The 12,251-nt window shown below is 40.8% G+C and overlaps 1 protein-coding gene across 3 annotated transcripts in view; it reads right to left on the bottom strand.

The window, feature by feature from the left end:
- The window catches only part of LOC141809285 (trinucleotide repeat-containing gene 6C protein-like), a 77,890-nt gene extending 73,488 nt beyond the window's left edge, over window positions 1-4,402 (bottom strand). For all 3 annotated transcript variants that reach the window (XM_074696254.1, XM_074696253.1, XM_074696252.1), the window contains exon 1: window positions 4,298-4,402. The gene's annotated coding sequence lies outside the window, so the exon portion shown is untranslated. The remainder of the gene's footprint in view (window positions 1-4,297) is intronic.
- Window positions 4,403-12,251: the final 7,849 nt, after the last annotated feature.

The raw sequence follows: 12,251 nt of genomic DNA on the forward strand, positions 1-12,251 counted from the left end.
TCCAGGAAGCTAATTTATGGAAGTAAAAGTAATATTATCTCTAGTAATATTAACTTTTGTTCATATTTTGAAACTATAATATAATATAATATAATATAATATAATATAATATAATATAATATAATATAATATAATATAATATAATCAGCCAGTTGAATAAATCTGAATGATTTTACCGGAACTAAAACTATGTAACTACATCAAGTTTGGTTTGAAATAAAAAGTTTGCTAAACTTTACCTGATTGAGATGTCCCCTTTTTGCATTTAAAATTTAAAAATCCAACTAAAAGGTCTGCTTGAATCATTATGTTATTTTATGCATCAAAGGGTTGGATTTAACATTAATAGAGTGATTTTGAGGAGAAATCAGAATATTGAGATATATATTGTGTATAGAGATATAGCCTTAAAATATTGAGATATTGGATTTTGGCCATATGTGCAGCCCTACTTCAGTGGTACAGATTATACGTCTGAGATTATGTTGTTGGGATTCACTTTCACACAAAACCTCACAGCTTTATTCTACAAAGCCACCAATTCACATCATTAACTTATTTTCACCTCCAAGAAGCTGGAAAGAGAACCTGCTGGTGCAGCTGCCATGCTAAATATAGCTGGTGCTACTCCTTTCAAAGGCATCAGTGGGACTTGTGTCATGTAGGACCAGAGGATAAGAGAGATGCTCCAGCTAATGTGAGCTGCTGTCAGCCTCTGATGCAGATGATGAGAGTGAGCACCGAGCAAAGCGTCAAAATGATTTCAGTTTAAGAAACATTTGGTCCCCGAGCAGGAAGGAGAGTCTCCCTCAATGAGAGCTACTGGTTCCTTTCCAAACATCTGCCTTGCTTGGACAGATGCGCTTCACCTCAAAAGCACCGGCTGATGGTGACAGGGGGGAGGATACACTCATGACATCTCTTGCCTGTTTCAATGCTGTGGCGCCTGTACTATGAAAAAACAAATAATTAAATGGGGCAACACTTTGACCTGATCTAAAATTAGCAAAGTACCCTTCTTATCAAATACAGATGAGACTAATAATCTTTATTGAAAAGAATTAAATCATAATCACTAATTTGTTTGTTTGCTCGTAGTGGGCGAAGCTCCATCACTGGCAGCTGTTTGCAGCACATCTTGTGTCGATATGAAGGACGCAGGTCAATGAGCTCAGCTCTGTTGTGGAATTACACTCTCCTGTCAGAACAACAGGATTAAAGCCTGGTGTCCCTTTTTAAACCACACACACTCACTCTGCCGACAAAGGGAGTGAAAAAGGGAAAAGAAAAAAACGCAGTCTGGCTGGAAAGAGACCAAGGACAGTCTAATAAAAGCAGGTGTAAAATTTGAAGAGAACCGAGTGGGGAAGGAGGGGAAGGGGAGCCGAAGTGTGCAAGGTGAATCGTGCTATGTAAATGTGGAGCTGCCCCACATTGGAGTGACGAAGATGAGGAGGTTACAGCGACAGGGTTGGTGCGTGTGTGTGTGTGTGAGAGAGAGATGGGGGAAGGGGTGCTAGACGGCAGTCGCTGGGCACAGAGCCAGGAATGCCACCGCTGCAAGCCAAACAAGAGCACGGAGAGCCCTTGGGAGAGCGCTCACCGCCACTGCTACGGCAGAATGTGCAGCTAACACCGCTCTCCTGCGCAGTTGCACTGTAGGACAACACCGCTTTTCTAACAACCTGTGAAAAATGTTCCATACAGTGCACAGTTCAGCAGATTTCCACGAGGACCAAGTCGGTCTGTCCACCTATCTAAATGTGTGAGCGTTTAAAAAGTGCTGTGCAGGCACTAACAGAGTCCTTGTACTCTGCAAAGAGGATTGCACTCTCTAAAGTACTTGAAGCTATTCTCAGTGTGGTCATGTTAATGCTTTCTGACCCGGCCTGACGACAAGGAAGAGAGAAACATATGCTCCTGCACTCCCGCCCCTAAAATAACTTGTGAGGACATGTTCCAAAAAGCACTGCCTCTAGTCCTAATGTCAGTTTTATGCTCCAAAAGTAGAGAGCTTTTTTTCCCCCAAGCCAGACTGACTCTTTATTGGTCCAATCAATCTCAGAACATCCCTAAAATTGTCTTATTACTCCCCAATCATGTATCTTTCTCAGTCAATACACATTCTGTCTCGATAAATCAGGAGAAATGAAGCTTCTGAACAATGTAATTGCTTGAACTTGAGGCAGAGTTCACATAACTCTAAGTGACAGCTAGGCAGGGGTTGCCAGTTCTCACTTCTGAAAATGGTTTTAAACTACCATTTAACTTTAAAGTGCACAGATCTGGCAACTTCCAACAGCAAATCTGTTCATTATCTAAAATATTATGTTAACAGCTCGTCTGCACAAGATACCCCACTAGGGCTGCAGCTATCGAATATTTTTGTATTCGAGTAGTCTACTGAAAATCCCATCGATTAATCGAGTAATCGGATAAAATACATTTTTGTTTAGTTAAAGAGCAGTTATTATTTGAATGAAAATTTTTCTCTTTAAGAAATAGAATGTTCTGATACAGTATGTCAATAAGAGCACTTGCTTTGGTAGCTCCAAAATTTGTAAACACGCTTTGACACATTTTTTGTGCTTTGTACACCTCATCAAATGTTGCGGACCCAAATGGCACCCGTTTCGTAGAATGACCCATTAGTCTCCAAACTCCAGAAAAGAAGCTAGATTTGTTGCTAGTTGCTATTTTGTATAAGAGGTAGCTTGAGGGGTCTGAAAACTCTCTTAATATGGCCTCAGCTCTATTTGAAATACCACTCTTTGATCTTTTTTAAAATTAAAGATTCCTCGAGGTGGGGAAAATTACTCGAGTATTTTTTGTAATCGAGTACCTCGAATCATTCGAGGAATCGTTTCAGCTCTATACCCCACACTTAAAGACAATGACAAATCAAGTTTGAAACATGTTTAAGTGACAACAGTAAACTGCCTTCACACAATAAATGTCCATCATCATGACAGAGGACTTCAGCAAAGCACGTAATCACTGACACCAGAACCAAACCACACAATTTGGCAACTTGCCCCTCACACCTCGTGTCCCATACTGAAACATCCACCCAGAGTTTTAAACCCAGTGAGGCTGTAACCTGAGTCTTTTACTAATCACACTATTTAGTGCCCTGTTTTTGTTATCAAGCCTTCTTTGGTGCCTATTAGAGAACACACTGCCTCTTTCAGAGGCTTGGGTGCTGACTGGGGCCCCTGACCAGGGACTGAAAAGACCCCCCAACCAACCATTCCCTTCACTGCCACCATCCCTTCATCCCTCGCCAGTCTCAGTCCCAAATTAGGGACTCTATTTACACATTAGTAGAAACCAGCGGGCCTCCAGGCTGACGTCAGCCTGCCCTCTGCATGCATGGGTGTGCGGGCATACCCAGTCTGCACACACTGCCTCCTCCGTCAGGAGCGTGTGACACTGCAGGATATCAAGCTGCAGCAAGAACCCGGGGCAATGAGCTTTCTCTGTGGTGAGGGGAACTCAGGAAGCAATCACTGATGCATCTGATCTCCATGTTTACACAACTCCATCATGCTAAGACTGAAGGCTGACAAGCTACTTTCTGACAAGTGCAGCTTATTAAGTACGAGGGGGCAGAGCTACGTTTACAGAGGTTGTGTTGCAGCAATACACTCATCTAAAACATACAAATCTGCATTTGCAGCGAGACGATAGGAACTATTCTTTTAACAGTGAAGGTAAACTAAAATCTTCGGACTGCTGGGTAGGTGATAGGTTATAATGTTCATGCAATAAATATACTTAACACAAGAAGCCCCGTGTGGGCATGCAAGGTGTAATTAATCTGTGTTTAATAATCAGGTGATACAGTTAGAGCCTGAAGCTCTTTCTGCAGCTCGCAGAATGTCCGCTGAGACTGAGCTGCAGAAATACTCATGTCAACTCTCCTACACACCAATGCAACATGAACCGCTTGAACCGATGGCTGCCTAGGAGCAAATCGGCTCAACTAGCAACGGACCAGAGTGCCCTTGAATTCTTCTGAATTGTAAAGCCACGGTGCAGGCTGGTCCAACAGCTAACAAAAAGAAAATATACAAAATCTGTGCTAAGGTAAGCATCCGACGCAGGACGTAAAAACAGAGACGTAAACTGCTCGAAGCGAGGAAAACATTGATGTCAAAGTGGGCTGAGCTGGAAAATTTTCACTCCCGTTACAGCTGCCATGTTTGACTTCAAAACTCCATAATATGTCCAACAACTGAGAGCGATAACGTGCAAGTCTGTCGTGTTAAGCGCCGGTGGGATTATAAAAGCCTACCGTGAAGCGTTCAGGAGGTTCTCGTTGGCGGCGGAGCCTCTGCAGCCATTTTGTAGTAACTAACCGGAGCAGCAGCTCGAGACGGTTGAATCGGTGGTAACGGGGGGAGGGGGGAGGAGCTCCATCTTGCCACGTGACCTTCAATAACAAAACAAACTGGTGCCACTTCCCAATGCACCTCCCCCCTCCCCCCAATGTTTCCATGACAACTGCAGCACCCTCACCCTCCATCACTCCCCTCTCTAACTGCTGCGCTCGAGCGTGCAGCTGTGTGGCCTCGTGCCTGCCCTTTCCCTACGATTTAAAGTGAACGAGGAAAGTATGCGAAAACAGAAGTCGACGTGGTAAGGGTGAAGAGCAAGTTTTCATGTGGTAATTAATATTACAGTAAATTCGGATGCATTTTGTGAAATCTGGAGGCCATGCGATATTTTTTTACCAACAGAGGGCGCAATTTCTACTCTAACCATACTCTGCTGTTTCAACAGACACACCACGCTGCTTCTTTTCACTTATACGAGGTTGAAACTTAACTTACAGAACATTTTTTCAAGTATTTATTTAAAGAACTTCAATTTAGGTAGATGCATTTTCCAGTTTTTTTTTTTTAGATAAGAAACAAATTAGATAAGAGGCAGATTTTACTATAATCGTGCAAGGTAAAAGGAGATTTGGAATATAACACCTTGAAGGTGCAAACATTAAGGCACCCACAGTTTATATAGATTATCAGAATCAGACTCAGAAATCCTTAATTAATTCCGGGGGGGGGGGGGGGGGGGGGGGGGGGGACTTGGCATTTCCATTGCTCTTCCAATAGCACAGCAGTTGGAAAATAAGATCATGTTAAAGGGTCATAAAATAAAATAAGTGATAGACGTGGCACAATAGAGAAGCATTAAGTACCACAAAAGTGATAAGTACTGAACCACTTAAACCAAATAAAGATAAAAACCTACTTACATCAAGAGATAATACAAGGCAAGATTGACTATGTTTAACAGATATTGCACAAAATATTATATATTACACATACTGCACACATATAGGAGAAATATAAACATTGCATGGATTTGTTTACTTTCACATGGCCAAAAAAAAACTATTATGCACCGATAACAGATGTTGTATGTGAAACAATGTGCTTTCCCCAGGAAAAAAGTATGCAAAGAAAAAAGTAGATTTTGCACATGAAAAATACTGATTGACTGACATTAAGTACATTTCCCTGCCATTGACCTTAGCGTGAAAAACACACCAGAAAGAAACTGTGCTACAGAAAATTATGTTTCTGTCTCGGGGTTTGGAGGAAAATATTGAGTTTTAGAGTACGAAGTACTTATCATGATGTTACTTGCAAGCAACATTTCCCCATCAATGCATAAAAAAATGTTATACCTTCTTTTGACCAAGTTGCTCAAAGTTTAGAACCAGTTTTGGACTTTTTTAAGTGGGTCTTTATTTTTATCCTGAATTTCCCTACTATTTAAAGTAAAATTCTAAAAACAATTCTTTTACTTGAACCGTAAAAATGATAAGACATAAAAATAAGACACAAGTGTATCAAATAATTCAAGCATTTGGCAAACAATACCAGATAATTTTCTGTTTTCCCAGCGCAGCTTCTCTCCTCAGGCTTCAAAACTTCAAACTCTCTCCTGGTTCTTCATAGATCATCATTTGTAGATTTTTAACTGGTGTGTGTTGCAAACAAGGAACAAAACTAACATCAACATCTCTGCATACAACAGGGATTCACCCTCTCCTACTCTTTCTGAGGTTTTATCCAAGCATGACAGGAAAATTAAGACTTTAAGACCTGTCAGGGCAACACGTCAACATTCACTGAGCTTGTGGAAAGAACCTTACTGTCTGTATCTTTTTAGTAGACACTATAATCTGCTCTACAAGACTCCTGTGGCATCTGATGTGTGAATGAATCTGGAAACATCAACTGGTGAACACACATAAAGGATAGCCATGAATCTGTTTACAAAGCAGGACAATCACCACAGTATGCCCATCATTACACAACCATCTGTACACAGGAAATCCCAGCATATGGATCACAGTGTCACCAACATATGGATAATGGCAGATATATGCATTACAATGATTGTGGCAAACACATTTATCCAGATTCACAATTGCTCAAGATGATGGAGTGTGAGCGTAGAAGTGTGTGTGTGGGGAAGAGATGGGTGGCAATAATTGTGCACCCTGGTGAAGAATGTTCAGTGTCACAGGCAGTGGATCCCTTCCAGAGCCTGTGTGTTTTATGCATTTCCAGTGATTGCTTGTAATTTTTTGATTGAATTTGTTTATTTCAAACATGTAAAACAAAAGAATAAACAAAAAGAACAGATGAGAAAAAACACAATTTTTGCAACCAGTGCAAAAAAGCAAAAACAAAACTATTAAATCACTAATTTACCTCCTTTTCCATATCCACTTTATTTTTATATATCCATTTAGGGTTTTAAGTGTAATCATAGAAACCTCTATTACCAGGATGAGGACAGATGAGCCAAAAGAGTAGAATGAGGTGGAAGAAATGAGGAGCAGGAGACCAGATTCAGAGCTCTGACTTTTTTTTACTGGAGCCACACACACGTTGGCTGTTTTCGAAACCGCCTTCTACACTAGAGTGCCTACTATTTTGGCTGATATTCAGTGTGTAGTAGTCAGTATGTGAAAACTTGCAAAATCTGCAGTATACTAAAAATCCCCAGATGTCCTACTGATCCAGGAAAATTTCGCAGTATGCAACAGACCAGTCTACCTGGCATACTGTTTCCCACAATGCACCGCGCTAACATTGTTTGTCAATGCAGTGACAGGTTTTGGTGAATTACTGCCATCTCCTGGAATTAATCAGAATTATAATTACAACACAACACTAACATTAGACCGTCCATGAGATAGAAGTGAAATGATGTGAAGAAACACCCAAATCTTGTCACTTCCAGTTGTAAAATAGGTGTTTACTTTTACAAGTTCATTAGCCCATATAAACCACTAGTTCATTTTTTAAACCAAACGTGGATTAAATAGAAGTGGTTTTTCCATCAGCTGTAAAAATAAAAATCCAGATTTATTTTCAGTGATATAACTTTTAGTGTAAGATTAGAAATCAAGAATGATGATTTTGTGTGATATGATTGACAAAATAACCAAATGCCAAGATCTGCCCATAGATTGTTTTGTATATTTATATTAAAGGCAAAAAAACCCAACTCAATATCATCTGTAGCTCCACCTTCTGAGACGGAAAACCAGAGTAGTATACTACAAAACAGACCCAAGAGATCAGTCATACTACATGCTACAAGCAAAAGCAGAAGGTAGTATGTAGTAGGTGGTTTCAAAAACAGCCACAGAGTAACTTCAAGTCACACACCTGCAGCAGCTATCAAGGACAAAGGAGCTTCACAGGTGAAGCAGTGGCCACAATCAGCAGCTAAAAAGTCTCCTCCCACCAGTGACTCTTTCCCTCCTCACTTTCAACATATTTACAAATTAACAATATTTACAAATTAACAAACACAATGCACATAAACACAATGCTAATACAGATAGAAGAAAATACCTAATAACCTAAAGAAATACTAAACATAAGCCTACGCAACAAAATATCACTGAACTCTGCCTACACCAGTGTTACCCAACCCTGGTCCTGGAGGACCCCTGTCCTGCATGTTTTAGATGTTACCCGACTCCAACACACCTGATTCAAATGATCAGCTCGTCATCAAGCTCTGCTCTAGCCTGATAACGAGCCATTCATTTGAATCAGGTGTGCTGGAGTGGGGTAACATCCAAAACATGCAGGACAGGGGTCCTCCAGGACCAGGGTTGGGTAAAACTGGCCTACACTCTGCTGGAGTCCTGCGGCTGATGTGTGCACCTATGCAACCACGCCCCCCGGAGGTAGACCTCAGAGAGAGAAAAAGATTAGTAAGGGGTCTCCAAAAAAAAAAAAAATTACCTTTAAAACTCATTGTACATGTGCAGATGTTTTACACCTTAGTGAGGGGGAAGCTTTCCAGCTACCTCACAATCCACCTTTTTTGTGCCAAACAAATTTAATTAGAGCAAATATGCTCAGAGAAGAAGGATGATCTTTTGATAATCTATGAAACCACACCTCGTGACTAAAACACAAAAACACAAAAAAGAAAATGAAAAAACCAGCAGCCTGCAGTTGAACACGTGCTGCACATCACGTTTTTTGGTTTGCAAATTCTGTAGGCTTCAAATAAGTTTTTGTGTTATGTGACTGGTAACATAAAGAAGACAGCAGTATTTACAGTCACTGATTATAATTTCTGTGATGTGCACTATGGAGTACACTCAAGTCAACTTTTCTTCCTGGTTCAACAAACGCCTCCCCTCCAGTTGTTACTCCTGCAAACCAACTCCCCTTGGTCTTAACATTTGCAGTATTGATCAGAGCACCATATAGGTCAACGTATGCCTGAAAAAGCTCAATCATGACCCTGGCCTGCTGACCTGTCTGGCTAAAGCTCAAAGATCAGATTTTTACCACATAAAACCAGCAATGAGCAAAATGTTCTTTACATTATTTTGTGACGAGTATAGGGAGTAGACCTGAGAGCTCTGCCAAAAGGAGATCTAGTTAAAGGTGTTACCTGGTTAGACTGTTAACTAATAAAGCTATGAGCTAAAAGGAGGTATACAACCTACGGTAACTGGCTTATCATTATTGATACTGCACACACGTACTTGTGCACATAGTTGCCTAATGCTGTGAGACATTTGCGTATGTATAAACTATCATTTATACACAGCAAATTCTCCAATGTTTGAATTCCAGTGTTAGACCATTTTAGAATAAAGTGTTTAATTTTTGGTATTGGTTTTAAGGTATCTATTTCTGTGCTGGTGTGAAACTACACAACTGTGGGAGTTACTTAGGGTCCAATCCAAATTCTACTCCTTAGCCCTTGGCTTTCATTTCATTTTCATTTTCATTTTTATTCAGTCATGTCGACACCAAATATTGTACCCAATATTGACATTTCACACAAAATAACAGAATCAAGAGTCAAGTGTTGAAAAATGACTGAAAGGCATAGGCAGAAGTTTTGCATGTGCTTTTAGTGCATCTAGTGAAGTAGTGTTCAAGGGGAAGGTGCTACACAGCCCTTGAAACAAAGACAAAGCGGGACCTCACTTGATACCAAGGGGTATGACAAAATTCCTATAACATTGATATTTTTTTAATTAGACAACCAATCTTTTTGTTACTTCATGTAAATATTAGCCATGTTTTGAACTGTTGGCTGTATTTTGAAATTGCTAGCTAATGCTGCTTAAGCAACAGCTACAGCTAATAGCAGCTACACCAATGTCAGAGCAGGGTGACAAATTTACAGCAAACAGACTTCACTACAATGAACTGCATTTCATGACTGATTGGACAGCTACGTTGCATTAGCTACATAAGCTATGATAGGGTAAAATTACAGTATTTAGAAGCTACATAGTATAGCGTCTGAGTACTGTAACATTAGCTTAACTTTAGTTTATCATAGCTTGGCCATCTCATCATTCATGTAATACAATACATGGTAGTGAAGTCTGTTTGCTGTGAATTTTTCGCCCTAATCTGACATGAGTTTATCATCACTGTGTAAAAATGTGTTAGCTTTGGAAGAGAATAAACAGTCACTCTGCCTACAATACAGCAAGTGAGTGACTTGGGATGGTGGTGTATGGGAATCGAGCGGCATCTCACTTCTAAGAGATTTCTTTTTACCCCTTCCTCTTGGGCCTCAAAACAAAGCTCACAATATCCCAACATTCAGTATAGTCTTATATCCACTGTGTTCCCTCCTCACACGTGGTCACAAAACACCATCACAACAAAAATTAGTTTACTGTAAAATAATGGCAAAATACTGGCAGCAGGGTTATAAGTATTTTACTGTTATCTTACATTCATACACTGTAATCAATATATATCAGCGTTACCCAACCCTGGTCCTGGAGGACCCCTGCCCTGCATGTTTTAGATGTTACCCCACTCCAGCACACCTGATTCAAATGAATGGCTCGTTATCAGGCTCAAGCAGAGCTTGATCATATGAATCAGGTGTGTTGGAGTCGGGAACATAAAGAACATGCAGGGCAGGAGTCCTCCAGGACCAGGATTGGGTAACACTGATATGTATTATACTGTAACAATAAATTTACAGTACATGCACTGTAAAATAACTGGACATTACTGGATATTTCTGCTGCAAGTATTTTACTGTTACTTTCCAGTGAACTGTTTTTACAGTGTATGAGTTTGCAGGCCCACTTCAAGTGCTAGTCTTGATTGAAAAAACTGGGTGTTTTATACTGAATGTAATTATTGCAGTTATTTATGAAAAAAAGTGCATCTACATTTAAAACGTTCAAAAGAATACAACATTACTGAAATGCTTATGACTGTCATTTTAATAGTCAAATGCTATTGTTACAATCATAAACTGGATAAGATTCCACAATAAATTAAGTGATAAATTGAATGAAAAATCTTCATACCCCACTTCAGGTTGTGCACTAATAAAAAGATCTCTAAGTGATGGTGCTTTTCAGCTAATCAGATGTGAGCTGTGTGGGTGGGCATTAGCCCCCAAACAGACCTTGTTGTGTTAGCACTCAGTGCTAATGAGCTTTATGACAAGCATGAACATAATTGCATTGCATTTGTGAGCTTCATGGATTCATCTAAACAATTATGCCCCAGGTAAACATTCATTTGCCTCCCAAATACTGTTTTTCTTAGGGCGTATTCAGACCTGGACTGTTTGGTCCACTTTAAACGAACCAGGGTTCGTTTCCCGCGCTAGTGTGGACTTTTCATGCAGGTGTGAACAGACATAAACGAACCCTGGTGCGGACCAAACAACCGGACCGAGACCCACTTTTTGAGGTGGTCTTGGTCCGCTTCCAAAAGAACTCTGGTGCGGTTTGTGGTTCTCCGGTGCAGGTCTGAATAAAAACCAAGGTCCATCCGAACTAACTACAGGATACATGCGCCTTTTGGGCCTCTAAAGCCACCGTAACCTAACCGTCTTTGGTTCATACCTGATCCTCAGTCTTCTGTTTAGCCATGCTGTTGCTAGCATGTTGTGGGTCAGGACACACAGAGCATAGCGTCTCCTTGCTGCGCGCATTCGTCTTCGCTGTTCCAAAATTTGAAACAGTGTTGTTAAGCCTTCTTTGAAGGAGCTGCTCTTGAAACTGAAAATGATTTTGCAGCTCTAATAAGAGCACAAACACACGTTTACCTCCATTTCTGGGTCTGTATTCTGTGTGCCGCCCCTTTGTCAGTGCTGTCCAATGAGAGCACTGATCGTCACACACGTGGATGTGTTTACAGAATATAGTCCACTTGCAAAAAGTACAATCTGAATACGAACCACACCAAATGAAAAAAGTGAAGTCCGCTTTTGGTCCGGACCAAACAAGTGGACCAAAGGACTTTTCTGGTCTGAATACAGCCTCAGATGTTCAAACCCCCTGCTTCTTCATGGACCTTGTCCCTCATCCTGTGACCAACATTACGCCTGCTGCTCGTGTGGACATGCTGTTTGAACAACATCACACACACAAAGTTATGAAGCTCATCCATCTCAACTAAAGGCAGCAGACATCAGGGGTGGGGGTGGGGGGAGGTGAGGGGGGGCTGACATGCTGAAACCTTGTCTGTCATCTTTAAAAGCAAGAGCATCCCATTTCTGACAGCACCTGCCAAGGTCACTGGGCTGTTTTGAGTGGGAGGTGAGAAGCAACAAACGCACTGTTGTGATGAAATGCCCCCATCCCCAACAGTAGCCATGAATGTTTCTTTTTTCATCTGCGATTAGATTAAAGTCCTCAGGGGCTGGGATATCAATCTGCTGTAACATAATGAGTCTTTTTAGAGAGCAGATAGACA

This window comes from Halichoeres trimaculatus, unplaced genomic scaffold (assembly GCF_033239565.1).
Source record: "Halichoeres trimaculatus isolate MK-OKI-2021-1 unplaced genomic scaffold, fHalTri1.1 fHalTri1_scaffold_20, whole genome shotgun sequence".
Classification (NCBI taxonomy): domain Eukaryota; kingdom Metazoa; phylum Chordata; class Actinopteri; order Labriformes; family Labridae; genus Halichoeres; species Halichoeres trimaculatus.